Raw genomic sequence first — 16,184 nt, forward strand, 5'->3', positions numbered from 1 at the left:
CTTGGCTCTGAACAGGAGGACAATGTATGGTCAAGAGAGGGTCGTACAAAATCAAAAGGAAATGGTGAGTGACACTTGGGGATGGACGTATTTGAAAAGAATGCCAGAAAGGAAGGAGGGATTGATTTGTGGAGTGAAATGGAGGCAGAAATGAGTGAGATTCAGGGCCCTTGCTGATAAGGATACCGCTTTTTTTCCAGAAAACTAATGAGAAACTGAAAACTTGAAGCACCGTAGGAAATGGACAGCATTCCTTTCAGAGAGCAGTAAGTGCCTGTCAGCACGGGACGCACTGGACCCAAGTCTGAGACACGCCAACAGGGTTACCAATAACTAGTTATACGCAGGTAACTGTTTAATAACTCACCCTGAGAAACAAACTTAAAGGGCGCTGCTTTGTGGCCTTTGCCGTTGTCTGTGGTGTACACCTCCTGCCAAGGCAGCTGACGACCAAGCTGGCGTCACCCCGGTGGAGCTGGGAAGACGTGCTCATGGGAGGCTCTCCTGAGCTGGTCCCAGCTGCCTCTAGCCCTCCTGTGGCACACCACCCTGTGACAAGGAATGCAAGGGATCATCACTGGTTGCCCACTGATGGCCACCTCTTCTGCTTCTGGCATTTTGTCAGTTGGAAGTACCTGTGGCTGAAGATGTGTGCTAACGCGAGACGGCCATGCCTCCAGCAACAGAGCACCTACGGGCCACGACGGCTGGAGTTTCCGGAGTCTGCAGGGCCATGCCGTTTTGTGCAAGAGTGAGGAACCATATCCCAGGTGGACTAGGGAGGAAATAGGACCTGCCTGTGCCTTGGTGGCTGGCTTTGTGTGCCAGCACTCGACTGTCTGCATTTCTTTCTGTTGCGATACCATGTATGACCTTCTGGTTCAGGACATGTCAGTTACCTGCTTTTCTCAGCCTTCTGTGGGTCAGCGTGAAGTCTCATAGTTTTCTCCTTTGCAGGGCAAGCGTACTTTCCTCCTGGGGATTTCTGGGTGGTAGTGGCTGTTGTTTTTAATTTTTAATTTTTTTTTTTAATTGCCACTTGTAAGAACCTAAGAGGCTAGAGGGAGATCGGGTGCGAAGGAGAAGAGGTCCTGTGTCCTCTCGCCTTTTTTTTTTTAATTTTTATTTTTTTAAAGATTTTATTTATTTGACACAGAGAGAGAGATCTCAAATAGGCAGAGAGGCAGGCAGAGAGAGAGGGAAGCAGGCTCCCTGCTGAGCAGAGAGCCCGATGCGGGGCTTGATGCCAGGACCCCAAGATCATCACCTGAGCCGAAGGCAGAGCCTTAACCCACTGAGTCACCCAGGTACCCCTCCTCTCGCCTTTATCAGGCACCTGGCACTGCACTGAGTGCTGGTGTTACAGGGATGAATGAACTGGACCTAGTCTGGGTGAGGGCTTGGGTCTCCAAGGACCACCTAAGTCCTGGTAAGAAATTTTGTTTTCCTTTCAAGGGCTTTGGGAAGGCATTGTCAGGTCTAGGCAGGATGCAGAGTGAAATGATAGAAGTACTTCACTTAGTGTGGATTTCTAGTGGCTTTGGGTCATAAAGGACCATCTCTTGAAGAGCTCAGGCCAAGGTTTTCCTGAGAAATCTAATTTTGTAGACCGCCGTGCGCCCTGATTCTCTGTTCATGACAAATTTATTAACGTTTTGCTGCAAGAAACACGACACAGTTTTACTTAAGAGTGAGTATAGAAAGTTGAACCTTTTCTGACCCTTCATAAATGGAGTTTAAAATGACTTTAATCTCCATGGGGTTTTTGGCTCAAAGCACAGAGTTTGTTTCCCGAGAAAGAGTTTGGGGTAAACTAATAAAGGTAATGTCATTGGCCTGCCAGGGGGACACACCAGAGAGCTTTCTGTGCTCAGCAGAATAACAAGTCTGTAAGTCCCAGGCGAGCTGCCTTTGCCACCACCCTCGATGGAAATTGGTGCCCTTTAAATGATGTTACACCTGGCGGCTCACATGTGCCGGATCCCACTTTCCGCCATGGTCATGGCTGCTTTCCCCAGTGAAGTCACTGAAGGAGGTGGTCCACAGTGGAGAGTACAAGGGGCGGCAAGAAGAAGCCTTGTTGTCATCAGTCTCGTGTCTCGGTGGCATTCCAGGTGGGGCAGGTAGCCTAGGCTGGAGGCCTGGGGGCCAGTCTTCTTCCTCTAAGCACAGCTAATCACCTGGGAAGACGGGACACAGGAGACGAGCGTTATGGTAGCGAGGCAGGGTGGGAGAGCAAGCTGGCTGAGCTGCTCTCCCTCGTGGAAGACTCTGGCTCAGTGTGAACCACCTCTGACAGCATGAGGACAAGAGTGCCGCACGTATGTGAGTCACTTTTGCTAAGCTTGCTAACATTGCCATTCTCTTTGTAAAGGAAACATCTCACATTTGCAGAAGTATACAGACTTGATGAACACCCACATACCCACCCTCGAGCTTTATTAACTTTGACGTTTTGCTGTGTTCGTTTCGGGTTATTTTTTAAAATAAAACATTACAAATGTGGGTGAAGCCTTCTTGTGTGTCTTACCCCAATCCTATTCTCCTTCCTTTATCAGAGGGAACTGCCACTCTGATACAGTTCATGCCCATGTATGATTTTGTACTTCTAGTATACATGTAAGTATCCATAATCTATTATTTTGCATGCCTAAATATTTTATTTTGAAGTTGTCATGATGCGTATAGCCTTCTGTAGCTTACTTTTTTCACAGTTATGTTGATAAATGAAGCTCTTCTTTATTCATTTTAACTGCCATGTAATATTCCATTGTATGACTGTGCCACAGTTTATGAATTTTCCTGTTGAGGGTCATTTTAGGTAGTGAATTTTTGCTGCTATTAAAGCACTTCCATTAGTATTCTCACCTGTCATCTTGTGGAGTCTGTGACAGTGTCTCTTGATTAGAAACCTTAGATTTTGTTGAGCTGTAAGAACACATCTCCAACTGTACTAGAAGTTTCTAAATTAAACCGCAAATAGTTGCAGACATATAATTAATCCATCTTACTGATACTGAGTTGTTTAAATCTATGAACATGGTCTATCTTGTCCATTTTTTCAGGTCTTTTATGTTTCTCAATAAATTTTTATGATTTTTAAGTGACAGTCTTAGGCATCTTTTGCTAGATTTGCTCTTAAGTGGTACTTTAAAAATTGCACGTTCTACATTACTATTATTGGTATAATGCGGTTGATTTCTTTATATTGATCTTATATTCAGAAGGCTTGCTGAATTTTCTTAATTCTAATAGTTTATGAATTATTTTGGATATTTCTGTGTAGACGGTCATGTTGCTTATGAATATATGAACAGTATTGCCTCTTCTAATGCTTATGCTTTTTTAAAATTTGCACTTAGTTCAGGCATCTGGTACAAGGTTTAATGGAAAGATCAGACTGTTTTTGATCCTGACATGCGATCCTAACATTTCACCGATATGTACCATGTTTGCAGTAGGTTTCTGGAAGATGCCTATGCCTGATTAAGGAAGTTCTCTGTGTGGTCGGTTATGTAATACTTGGTAGTAAAATCCTTGCTGCCATTACATGCGTGATATGCGTCACACTCTTTCCCTTTCGACTTCTATCACTTTACGTCTCTGCACTGCCTTCTTGGTGATTTTTTCAAATCTGTTTTCCAGTTTATTAGCTTTTCTGCTGTGTCTTCTCTGCCGTTTCAATGACTATCAAGTTTTTACTTTCAAGGATTGTTGAAATACCTTTTTAGAAGTTTTATTTGGTTCATTTTCAAATTGACCTATTTTCATAAAGATTTTAAAAATATTTTTAATTCTTTGTTTTATTTTTTCATTTTCCTTAATGGTTTTTAGTAATAGTTCCAGTATTTGAAGTTTTTGGCATCTTACACTTCTTCTTGTTTGCTGTCTCTTCCTTAGAGCAGATGCTTTCCTTATGTGTTTTTCTTAACTGTTAGGTATCTCTAGTGGATTTATTTAACTGGACTTTGTGCAGTACAACTTGAAGGTCTGTCTGTATGCCCTTGAGAGCTCTTGCATTTGCCTCTGCTAGGTACCCCAGAGGTGTTACTGACTCAGAGCCAACTTTTGTGCTAATTGTGTTTAAGGATTCTTGGACCACTTGAGTAATTACTCAAGTTTAGGTGTGGGAAGATTCATGATTATGAATTCTGGGTGAACAATTTTTTTCTCATCTTATCCCAAGATAAGTCAGGTTTTACTGTGGTCTCCCTATGCTGGTGAGTAGATGGCTGTTTTCTAGTTACCTTTTCTTAGAGGGGTACCCTTTGGTGGTCCTGGCATGGCATGGCATTCTTATTTCTTGTACCACACCTACAGACCCAGCTTTTTTTATCTTTGTCCTGTGTGTGAATGAAAATCTCAGTTTCTAGGTTTACTGGGACTGGTCTAGGGTGCCCAGCCTCTGCAGACGCTTTTACCTTTTTGGTTCACAGTTTTCTGGGTTCAGCCTCCAAAGATTTTCTGTTTTTTCCTCTGTGGTCAGCTGTGCCTTAAAACTTTCATTTGAAATATGTTCTTTAGGGGCACCTGGGTGGCTCAGTGGGTTAAAGCCTCTGCCTTCGCCTTAGGTCATGATCCCAGGGTCCTGGGATCGAGCCCTGCATCGGGCTCTCTGCTCAGCAGGGAGCCTGCTTCCCCCTCTCTCTCTGCTTGCCTCTCTGCCTACTTGTGATCTCTGTCTGTGAAGTAAATAAATAAAATCTTAAAAAAAAAAAAACAACCATGTTCTTTAGTATTTTCAAGTACTTGTTATTAGGAAAGTTTTCAGATAACCCAATCAGCCACATTTTCAGGAGCAGATGTCCCGTGCTTAAAATTTGAACCTGCAGAGATGGCCGCTTGTGAGGACTGGTTGTGCTTTGAGCAGTTAGAGGACTAGGTCTTCATTCCTAGAGGACAAGTAGGGAGTGAAAGGAGTTGGGAGGATGTGGGGAAGTGGGAAGGGCGTGGCAGGGAGGGGAGTTATAAGGGAACATTCTCTTTTCATAGGTCTTCATCTGAATCTGGACTCTGGCTGCCCAAACTGTGGTCCATGGACCAGCAATTTCATCATCACGTGGGAGCTTGTTAGAGATGCAGAAACCCAGGCCCTGCCCCAAACTTACTGAGAATCCGTATTTTATTTATTTATTTAAATTCAGTTAGCCAACACATAGTACATCATTAGTTTCCGATGTTGTGTTCAACAATTTATCAGTGGCTTTTAATAAAATCCCCAGGAGAGAAGTATCTTAAAAATTTGACTTATGGGACACCTGGGTAGCTCCATCAGTTAAATGTCTGCCTTCAGCTCAGGTCATGATCCCAGGGTCCTGGGATCAAGTCCTGCATCGACTCCTCGCTCAGTGGGGAGCCTGCTTCCCCCTCTGCCTGCCACCCCCCCTGCTTGTGTGCACAAACGCTCTCTCTGCCCCCCCAAAATAAATAAATAAAATTGACTTAAACTATCTCTGATAGTTTAAACTACCATAAAGTGACATAAACTACCATAAAGTGACTACTTCTTTGAGGTTAAGTACCTTCCTCCTGTCTTGTTGGCCACTTCTCTAGCTTAGTTCTCTTTTTCCAGTTAATTTTTTAAAAAAGATTTATTTGAGAGGGAGAGCGTGAGTGGGAGTGGCAGAGGGAAAGGGAGAGAGAATCTCAAGCAGACTCTGTGCTGAGCTGAACTTCACCCTGAGATCGCGATCTGAACCGAAGCCGAGTTGGATGCCCCACCGGCTGCGCCGCCCATGCATCCCCTTCTCCAGTTAATTTTTAAGCATTTCTCTCTCTCTCTCTCTCTTTTTTTCTTTTTTTTAAGATTTTATTTATTTATTTGACAGAGATCACAAGTAGGCAGAGAGGCAGGCAGAGAGAGGGGGAAGCAGGCTCCCCGCTGAGCAGAGATCCTGATGTGGGGCTCGATCCCAGGACCTTCGGATCATGACCTGAGCTGAAGGCAGAGGTTTTAACCCACTGAGCCACCCAGGCGCCCCAATTTTTAAGCATTTTTAAGCACTTTTCTGGAGTGGCTTTTGTACCTAAGTTACTTTTTTTAACTTATTTATTTTATTTTTTATGTTTTAAAAATACTCGAATTTTAAGTAATCTCTGCACTCAACATGCAGCTCACACTAAGGACCCTGAGATCAAGAGTTGCGCATTCCACCGCCTGAGCCAGCCGGGTGCCCCACGCTGAAGTTTTTGTTGTTCTGTTTTTCACACTGATGCTTTTGAGAACAGTTCCAGTTGGTGATAACATTGAGGGAGTGTTAATACGACATACTGGCATATTGAATATGACAGCAAGATCTTAACTGGAGAGCAGAGCCATTATGAAACTCTCAGGGCATTCGCTTTCTACTCAGCTTTTCGGGGCAGGGAACGGAGACGCTGAGGCATTCTGTGTGGGGAGCTTTAGACCCAGCTGACCTGGAGCGTTTGCTCCACACACAGACCATTCATAATTCCCAATATCCCCAAGTGCCAACATCCCATTTTGTCCCCAACCTCCCCCACACTTACTGTCTCTTGTCTTTTTGATGATGACCAATCTAACAGGTGTGAGGTCATGTCTCATTGTTTTGATTTGCATTTCTCTGATGACTGGTGACAGTACCTGTCGACCATTTGTACGTCTTTGGAAAAATGTCTGTTCAGGTCCTCAGCTCATTTTTTACCTCCATTGTTTTTGGGTTTTTTGCTTTCGAATTGCCTAAATTACTTCTATGTTTTGGATAGTAACCCTTTGTCACATAAATGGCTTGCAAATGTTTTTTTCCCACTCTGTAGGTTGCCTTTTCATTTTGTTGATTGTTTCTTTTGCTGTGCAGAATCTTACCAGTTCAATGTAGTCCCAATTGTTTACTTTTGCTTATTATTGCTCGTGCTTTTGCTGTCGTCTGCAGAAAACTGTTGCCAAGGCCATCGTCGAAGAGCTTTTTCCTAATTTTTTTTCTAGGAGTTTTACAGTTTTCAGGTCTTATGTTTAAGTTTTAAATCCATTTTGTGTTCAGGTTTAAGGGTCGTATAAAATTAAGAGACTCAAGAAACTCAACGAAATGCAGTATATTAACCTTGCTTGGATTCTGATGGGAACAAACTAACTGCAAAAAAGACATTTTGGGGGACAATTGAAGAAATTTGAGTATAATTTGGTTTCAGATGATAAGAGATTACTGTAATTTTGTTAAGTGTGATAATGGATTATGATTACCTTGAAAAAGGTGTCCTCATCAGTTAAAGATGCATTATGGAAGTATTCACGGTGGTGGGGGGAGTGGTAGATGTGTGGGATTTACTTTAAAATACCAGCAAACAAAGTGAGTGCAGGGGGGATTCGATGAAACAAGATTGGCCATGAGTGGATAACTGTCGAAAATAAAAGGTGGAGTCATAAGGGTGTATGACAATTTTCTCTTTAATGAATGCTTGAAATTTCCATAAAAATTTTTTTTTGAAAGCGTCTTAGATTCTTTCAGTCAAGAAGCAGTTCATCTAGAAATACAGTGTGTCATCAATGTGTACTTTTCTGAGAAAAAGACAATACTGTAGGTTCTTCTTCTCCTAGGTAGGATTTATTTTTGTTTTATTTGATTCTGATGGGTTCTGGGTTTTTCTGCTAAAGGCAGAGGGCAGCCTGGAAAAAAAAACAGGCAGATGTTGACGATGGAAACACTGAGAGTGGAATTAGGAATATGTTCAAAATATGAGATGTGTGTATATATATATATCCTCATACAACCCTACTCATAGCTATTTTACAGGCTTTTTTTCTCCCCAGGCCTTATTTTCCATGACAAATTCCTATAAGTCCAAAATGTCTATTTTACACTTTGTTGACAGCCAGAGTACTGCCGTGGTGGAAAGGACTTTAGAGTCAGACAGACCTGTGTTCAGATCCCAACCCTGTCGCCGATGAGCTGTAGTGATGGAGGGCAAACTTACCTAAACTCTCTGAACCTCGGTTCCTTTGGCTGTGAAGCGGGACTGATTCTTGTACCCACTGCGCAGAGTTGAGGTGAAGATTGAATGATCGCATTTCAGGTGTGGTGTGGTTTAAATCATATTCTTGGAATACCACAGAATCCTAACATGTGTTGGGTGCCTGGGTGGCTCAGTTGGTTAACTGACTGCCTTTGGCTCAGGTCATGGTCCCGGATTCCTGGGATGGAGACCTGCAACGGGCTCCCAGCTCCATGGGGAGTCTGCTTCTCACTTTGACCTTCTCCCCTCTTATCCTCTCTCTCACTCTGTCTCTCTCTGTCTCTCAAATAAATATATAAAATCTTAAAAAAAAAAAAAAAAAGAATCCTAGCACGTGTATGTATATGTTAGAAAAACCTCCAGAACATGGCCATGGGGACGCAAATGCCTGCTGTCTGCCCTAAAAACCCTTTCTTAATTGTGGCATGTAGCTTTCTGTGTCAGTATAAAGAACTCGCTTCTCTGAAGTGAATTTGAGCAGCATTCCTCTGTTTCTGGAGTTGACTACCGAGAAGTGCATTTCCAAGTATTTGTCTCACTTCCCTTTGGACTTGATTTATCTTCTTAACTTCTCCTTGGGGAAAAGAGTGAGATGGGAAAACCAAACTTAAGCATTATTTGATTGATCGAAGAAGGTACTGCTAGATTTCACCAGGGCTACACCAGTGAGCAGGACTCAGCCTGGGTTCTCAAGAAGAAAGAAGAGATGGTCGTGTGAACAGCAAGTTTTTAGAGTCAGAATTTTTCACTAGAATCTTGGCTTCTCCGCATTTCGGCAAGTCATCTCTCTTTACTTCTTTGAATCTCAGTTTTCTCAGTCATAAAGTGGAGGCCTCTGCTTCACTAGTTGTGTGGATCAAAGGAGACCATAGCATTGCTTTTGAATTTTGAAAGGCCACACATACATTCTAGAGAGTGTGTGTCAGCCTTCTCTGGGCATCCCAAGAGCATCAGAACAAGTTAGGAGCCGCCCCGGAATGTGCTCTAGACTCTTCTGGGACATTAGCTGGGTCTGAAACAGTCTAGCCCCCTTGTCTTATTCTTGATCTCCCTGTGCTGCTCCTGGGCCTAGTCAGGAAGGTGCACAGGGTGTGGTCCTTGGCCTATGTTGCAGGATCCCTCTAAGCCAGCAGAAAAGCCCTACTCAGCAAAGAGAAGGTGTCGGGGTAACAATCCCTGTTGTCACTCTGCACCTTCTTATAAGTCCTTATGGGATTACCAGGAAAGGCCAGCTAGTGTACTGGGTGTTGGAAATACAATATGAACAAACAGACATGGAGTTATTAAGTTGGGTGAGAAGTTGGCTGGGTGTTCTGTGTGTCTGATGTAGCACTGTCCAGTAGAAATTCCCGTCATGATGGAAATGTTTACCTGTGCTGCATAATTCAGTAGCCACTGGCCGTCCGTGAGTGTGGGGCTCTCGAAATGTGGCTTATGTGACTGAGGGACTGAATTTTAAATTTAATTTTAATGAATTTAAATTTAAATAGCCACAAGTGGCTGGTGGCTACCATATTGGACAATATTGGACAGTGCTGGAAATATTCTGAGAAGGTTAAAAGGACACCCAAGCAGGCCAGAGGCTTGATTTCCCTTCTTTAAAAAGCACTTGGAGACAGAAAAGCGGGCTCTTAGCTCTGCTTCCCACTGCCTGCCACCTCTTCTCTGGTTTAGTTTCCTGGTCCGTAAAATGGGAACAGAGGGAGGATTGGATTAAATTTTTCCCCGTGTTAAATTTTGACTCTCTTATGATGTGCCTTTTATTTTTATAGTACATTAGTATCCTGTGGCCACTGCAGCAAAATGCCACAGACATAGTGGCTTAAAACAACAAAAATTGATTCTCTCAGTTTTGAAGGCCAGAATTCCAAAATTGGTTTCATTGGGCTGAAATGATGGTGTCGGCAGGATTGTGTCCCCCCCTGAAACTCTAGGGAAAAATCTATTCCTTGCCTCTACGAGCTTCTGGTGGCTCCTGACATTCTTTGGCTGGTGGCTGCATCCCTTCAGTCCCTGCCTTCGTGGCCACGTGGCCTCTTCTGATGGATCTCCCTATGCCTCCTTCTGGTAAGGGACCCTTGTGATGGCATGTAGGGCCCACCAGCTAATCCAGGATTAAAGTAGGAAATCAGGGCTTTCCCCATCTTGAGACCTTCAATTTAATTACGTCTGGAAAGACCCCTTTTCCAAATAATGTAACGTGTATAGGTCCCAGGTATTGGGACCTGATCTCTTTGGGGGCCATTCATTATTCAGCCTCCTATACATAGTAATATTTAGTGATAGTGGGTTTGCTTTAAACCTGTGTGATTCCATGTGTTAAATTTGCTGCCTGCCCACATGTTCTCCCAGGGAGAATTTTTCTCAGCTTTCTGAATAGGAAGTTGAGTTTGATTAAAAAAAAAAAAAGCCTTCCCTACTCCTACCTTGATTTGTTTATGCCAGAGCATTTTCACTAAAAAAATCAGTTAACTTACAAATGTGCCCCAGTCCCTACACTGCCACCATTGAGATACTCCCCACAGCGCCCCCAGTCTCCAAAACGTGTGGAAGGGGGCTTTGACTGGGATTTGAGTCAGGAAGATCGAGACAATTGCGTGTGCATTAAGAGGAGAGAGCATTTGTTGGATCAGCTGGGTAAGTGATGTTTCTCTCATAGCATACTCATAAATTGGAAAATATAAAGGATTGGCCCCGACACAGCCCCAGAACAGCTTGTTACTCTGATTTGGAATGTCATGTTTTAGTGTTACTTAATCAAATCTGAGAGCAGTGGTTGGGGAAGAAGACTTTGTAAATATTGCTCTGAAGCTTTCACATTTCAACAGAAAACAGATGCCAAGTGTTTTCGTTATTATCAATGTTCAAAGTTATTGGAATAAAGCACAGATCTACTCCTTCGTATACAGCAAAATGCCAGCAATGGCCTGGGGTAGGGGGAAGGTGGAGGATGGGGAGAGAAAAATGAATTTGTGAAGTTTGAATGAGGAATAAGTTGGCTGGAAGACCTGCATTTTTTGCAAATAGACCTTAAAGTGAAATATTTATCACCAGAGGGATATAAAAACACAATTATAATTTACTATGAGTCACAAACACTGTTGTTCAACCAGGGAAGAAAATGACTTGGAGGCAGAATAAACTTAATTCATCTGTGTCTTTTAAGAACAGGGTGTTCTCTTGGTCTGCTCATGTCCTTGGGTTAAATGGCTAAATGTCTATTTTGTTCTGCAAGGCAGTTATTGGCTTTATTACTGGCTATTTGGGGTTGCTTCAAATAATGAATAATAATACTAAAGTAATAATGTGTTAATATATTAAGTGCCAGGCCCTGTGCTTTGTGCCTTATGGAACAAATCTTTCATCGAACCCTCATGTTGTCCTATAGGATAAATATCATGATCCCCATTTTATAGATGAGGAAACAGGCTTGAAGAAGTTTGACACCTTACCCAAAGTCTCTCAGCTACTGGGCATCACAGCTGAAGTTTGAATCCTTTGCCTTCTGATCTAGAGCCCAGCGCTGGGTTACTTGCTCTCCCCTCTCCAAGTAAGGCGGGCTTAGGAACTCCTTTCACTTTTTCTGGAAAGCCCATGTAACTGCTCTGGCGAATTTTGCTGTGTGGTGTCCATTCATGGTCATTGTCATATGGTGGTGAGGGTACTGTGGTGCGGGGGAATTGATGTTCGTATGGCTGCTTTGTAATGTCAGAGCCTATATGCTCTTTCTTTCTTTCTTTCCTTTCTTGCTTTCCTGTGACTGTGTCTTTCGACTCCCTCATAATTCTTAGTGGAAGAAGAGATAGGATTGCATAGCTTTCTGGGGATAGAGAACAAAATCTTTTCCCCACATCTAAAGACTATTTCACTTACTTCCTGGCCAAGAGGATATTTCCCCTTCAGATTCCTAGTCAGTTTCTGATGGATGAGTTAACACTCTGGTTGTCAGCGTGTGCTTGGAGCGGGCACTTGAGTTCTGTGAGCTGGTACCATACAAGACTGCATTCACCCCTTCTTTCTCTCAAGCTTCCACCATGTGCCAGGCTCCCCTGGGGAGACACTTGTGAACGTGGCAGGCCTCATCCTCAGCCTCCCAGAGCCCATGGCATTTTCACTGGGGGTAGTACTGGCATTTTAGGTCAGAGAGTTCCTTGCTGTGTAGCTCTGACATGTTCATTTTGGGCATCCTTGGCCCTGACCCACTAAATTCCCAAGCAGGGGGATAGCTGAAAATGCCGCCACACATTTCCATGTGTCTCCAGAGGGCGCTGCAGCCCCTGGTTGAGAGCCACTGCTGGGGAAGCTGGATTCGGACCAAACAAGAAGTTTGGATGCAGTCCCCACTGTCTTGGGTGTGGTGCACATTTGTCTTTTTCTAGGAATTTGGCCCAGACTAAATTAGGACAGTAGAAGGAGGTATTTGAAAGAGGGAAAACCAAATCCATTTATGAGCTCAGAAATTTGTTGATATGCTCCCCACCAAGATGGGACCAGGAAAGCTGCTTTTCTTCTTTTTCATCCCTTCTTCCCTCCTCCCCCATCCACTTCCCAACCCCCATCTCCAGTAAGGGGTAGACAGGATGGACCTGAACAACTGAACCTAAGCCAGAGCCTGAGGGAGGCCCTGGCTAGGAGGCTTAGTGTGGGTGAAGGTACCCAGAGCCCCATGGGAGAAGGAGAGAAGAGAGGAGGACTCCTGACTGATAGATAACTTGAGGGCAAAGGTAGAGACATCTTTTCTCCACACTCCAGATCCCATGAGTGTGCTGAGTCAGCTAACAGTAGGATTTTCCCAGGAACTAGACTATACCCTCCCTCCCTTCTTACTGTTAACAGCACAGCAAAGGGTTTATGCAGAGAAGAGTGAGGCTGGGAATCTGCCCTAAAAAAAGCTCAGCATCTGCCCCATCCCTTTGTCACAAAACCTACTGAGTGCTAAGCATTGTCTGGGGTCTGGGAGTGAATGGAGTAAACACAGTGGTTGGTTGCCCATCCGTGTAGAGTTTGGAGACTAGCAAGAATGGCAGACCATTTAAAGAAATTTAGCAGACTCACAAATTTTAAAGTAAGGCTCTGCATGTGTTGGCAAGGATATAGAGGGCAAAACTCTCATCCCTAGCTGGTGGGATAGAATGTGGTATAGTCTATATTGAGAACAGTGAAAGTTAATGATTTACACACCTTATAACTCAGTGATGCTACTTCTATTCTATCCCCAAAAGAAACTCTCCCAGGAATACAGAGTCACATACTGAGAATGTTCACAGCAGCTTTCTTTGTAGTAGTTAAAGGAAAAACCGTCAACCTAAACGTTCGCGGCCAGGAGAATTAATCCATTCATTGGAATGCATCCATGAAAATGTGAGAACTGGAACCTCACATATTCCTGTAGGCGTGACTCACAAATGGCGATGATGATCTGTAAAAGCGAGTTGCAGAATAGTATGTACACATCCCATTTATATTAAGTTTAAAAACATACAAGAGGGTGAAACATATTGCTTAGGCATACAAACGTATAAAAACAGAATGAGATCCATGGGAATGACAAACCCTAAATTTACAATGGCAGGTAACTCTACAGAGGAGGAAGGGATGGGATTGTGCCGGAGGATGCAGAGATGGTCAACCGTAGCTGTGTTTTGTATTTTAAAGTAGACGGGATGGCGGGCATGTTGGTATTATTGCACCATCGTTTATATACAATGCCTACCCATCAGTGTTCCCTTCCCTGTCTTTCCTCCCGGACCTCCATCTTGGTTAGGTATCTACTCCCCATTTATGCATTCTGGGGAGACCGTGGGGAACCTGATCCCCCCCCCCGCAGGGTGCAGGGCCTCATTAGTTTGACGATGACCCATCATTCTTATGATTGGTTCAAAAAAGGGGGAGGGGGGCATGTGGTCTAGTTCTGGCCAATGAACTTGGAGAGATTTGCTCAAGTCATCTGGAAAGTACCTTCTCTAAGGAGAGAGCTACAGAAAGTATCTCTCTGTCTCTGTCTTCTCATTCTCTGACTCTCTTCCTGGACCTAGAAGAGGAAGCATGGAGCCCTGCTTGCCTAGGACAGCCTTCTTCCCACAGTGAGGGGAACGCCCTTGGGGAGTAACCAGTGCTGTAAATGGCAGAGTAGAGTGATAATTAAATCTGTCATCTTGATCACCCTGGCTCTGAAGTCCATCCCAGCTCTGCTCCTCCAGAATGTGAGCCAGTACGCGTTGAGGTTTAAGCCACTTGGGTTTGGGTTCTCCATCATCCTGCCGTTGAAAGCATTCTCACTGACCACCTCGGTTGCTGTGGAAGCGCACAATAATCACGTCCTAATCAGCAGAAAAATGAGGTGTTGCTGAATTTCTCAATTTTCAGTTTTTCCCCTGTTTTGACTTAAACATTTGTAGTCTGCTCTGATGGTTGACTATCGGTAGTAGAAAGTGTTAGCCATCGAAGAAACCCATCAACAAGAAGGAAACCGAATGTTAATGGACAAGATCTTGAAAAGTCCGGTGTGGTTAGTGTGTCAAATTGCTTTTTTTCTGCGAATATGTATATTAGTGTCCTGTGTCCACTGTAACAACTTACTACAAACTAGGTGTCTTAAAACAGCAACAGTTTAGTCTCCAGAGGTGTGAAATCAAGGTTTCAGCAGGGCAGTGCTCCCTCCAAAGGCTCCAGAGGGGATTATCTTCCTAAAAAGTGGTTCCTAATTCATAAAAATAGGAATAAATAGACCAGTATTCACTGGTGTTCTGCAGAAAGCATTCAGTCTTCTCTTTCCCAAGTTGGATAACTGCTTAGTTAATGGTTGAGAGATTTTTTTCCCCAAGATTTTTATTTATTTATTTGACAGGCAGAGAGGCAGGTAGAGAGAGAGAGGGGGAAGCAGGCTCCCCGCTGAGCAGAGAGCCCAATGCAGGGCTCGATCCCAGGACCCTGAGATCATGACCTGAGCCGACAGCAGAGGCTTAACCCACTGAGCCACCCAGGCACCCCTGATTGACAGATTTTTAAAGAAGATTTTAACAGAGGAGGAGCACCCGTCTGGCTTAGTTTGTAGAACATATAACTCAATATTGGGGTTGTGAGTTTGAGCCCCATGTTTGGTATAGAGATTACTTAAAACTAAAAAAAAAGTCTTAAAAAGATTTTAACAGGAAATAAAGTTGTATGATATTAATGTTGGAAAACATTTTCTTGACAGTGTAAGTTCCTGGATCCTTGGGAGAGAGGCAGTGTTCAGCCTCAGATATATCCCAGGACAAATGTGGACAAAGAGGCCCAGCACCAGATGTGGGTTTGCCAGAAAAGGAAAGTATGAATGAAATTAGCGGAGAGCAGATGGGTGTGAGAAGGGAAAAACCAGTCACGTTATGAGGCCATTTAATCTCCTCTGAGAGGTGGTGGATAGATCCCAGGAAGACAGCTGCAGACGCTGGAAAGGAAAGAAAGGACACCAGACTTGGACTCAGAGAGACCCACTCATGTTTCTGATGTGTTCCCATATGATCCCCGGATCTGTTTTATCTCCCCTCCATTTGAGGAAAATTGCATTTCCTGACCCAAGTTTATGTCATAAAAAATGGGGGTGACGATGCATGCCTCTCAGGGTTGTTAGGCAGATGAGTCCAGGGAACCTCATCCATGTGAGAGCTCGGTTCATGTCTGTTGAATGAGAATCTAAACTAGGAATGTCTTCAGTGAGTGGCTAGTTGGGGCCACCTATGGTGGGTATTACCATAATTCTTCAGATTCACTAGTTCCTACAAGGTTTTGATTAGAAATGGAAAGGCCAAAGTAAACACACTGGACTTCACTTTCTAGCCACAGTGGAGTAACGGTACAGATTAACCCTCTCACCACAAACAACAAGGCCTGACAAACTATGTGCGGCAACTTTGGTCAGCCAGTGGACAATAGGTGTAGCAAGACTGATCCCTGAGAGGTGGGAAACTTGAATCGAGCCCTGTAATCGTTCAGCTCCCTGCTTGGGGATGGTGTTCTAACTGTGGCAACAGGAACTGGAATTCGAGCAGAACACCATGGTCCCACTGACTGCAGGAGGCATAGGTCAGAGTTGAGGGCAACTGAAGAAGCTAGAATCCATGGGGCGGGCGGGGGGGGGGAGCTGTGTGTGGTGGTCCCCTCTGAGTCTGGCTGAGAGACATGTGCAAACAAGACTACCGGAGGTTCACCAGAGAGCGGCTGCTCCAGGTCAG

The sequence above is a fragment of the Martes martes genome (assembly GCF_963455335.1).
Source record: "Martes martes genome assembly, chromosome: 17".
Lineage (NCBI taxonomy): Eukaryota > Metazoa > Chordata > Mammalia > Carnivora > Mustelidae > Martes > Martes martes.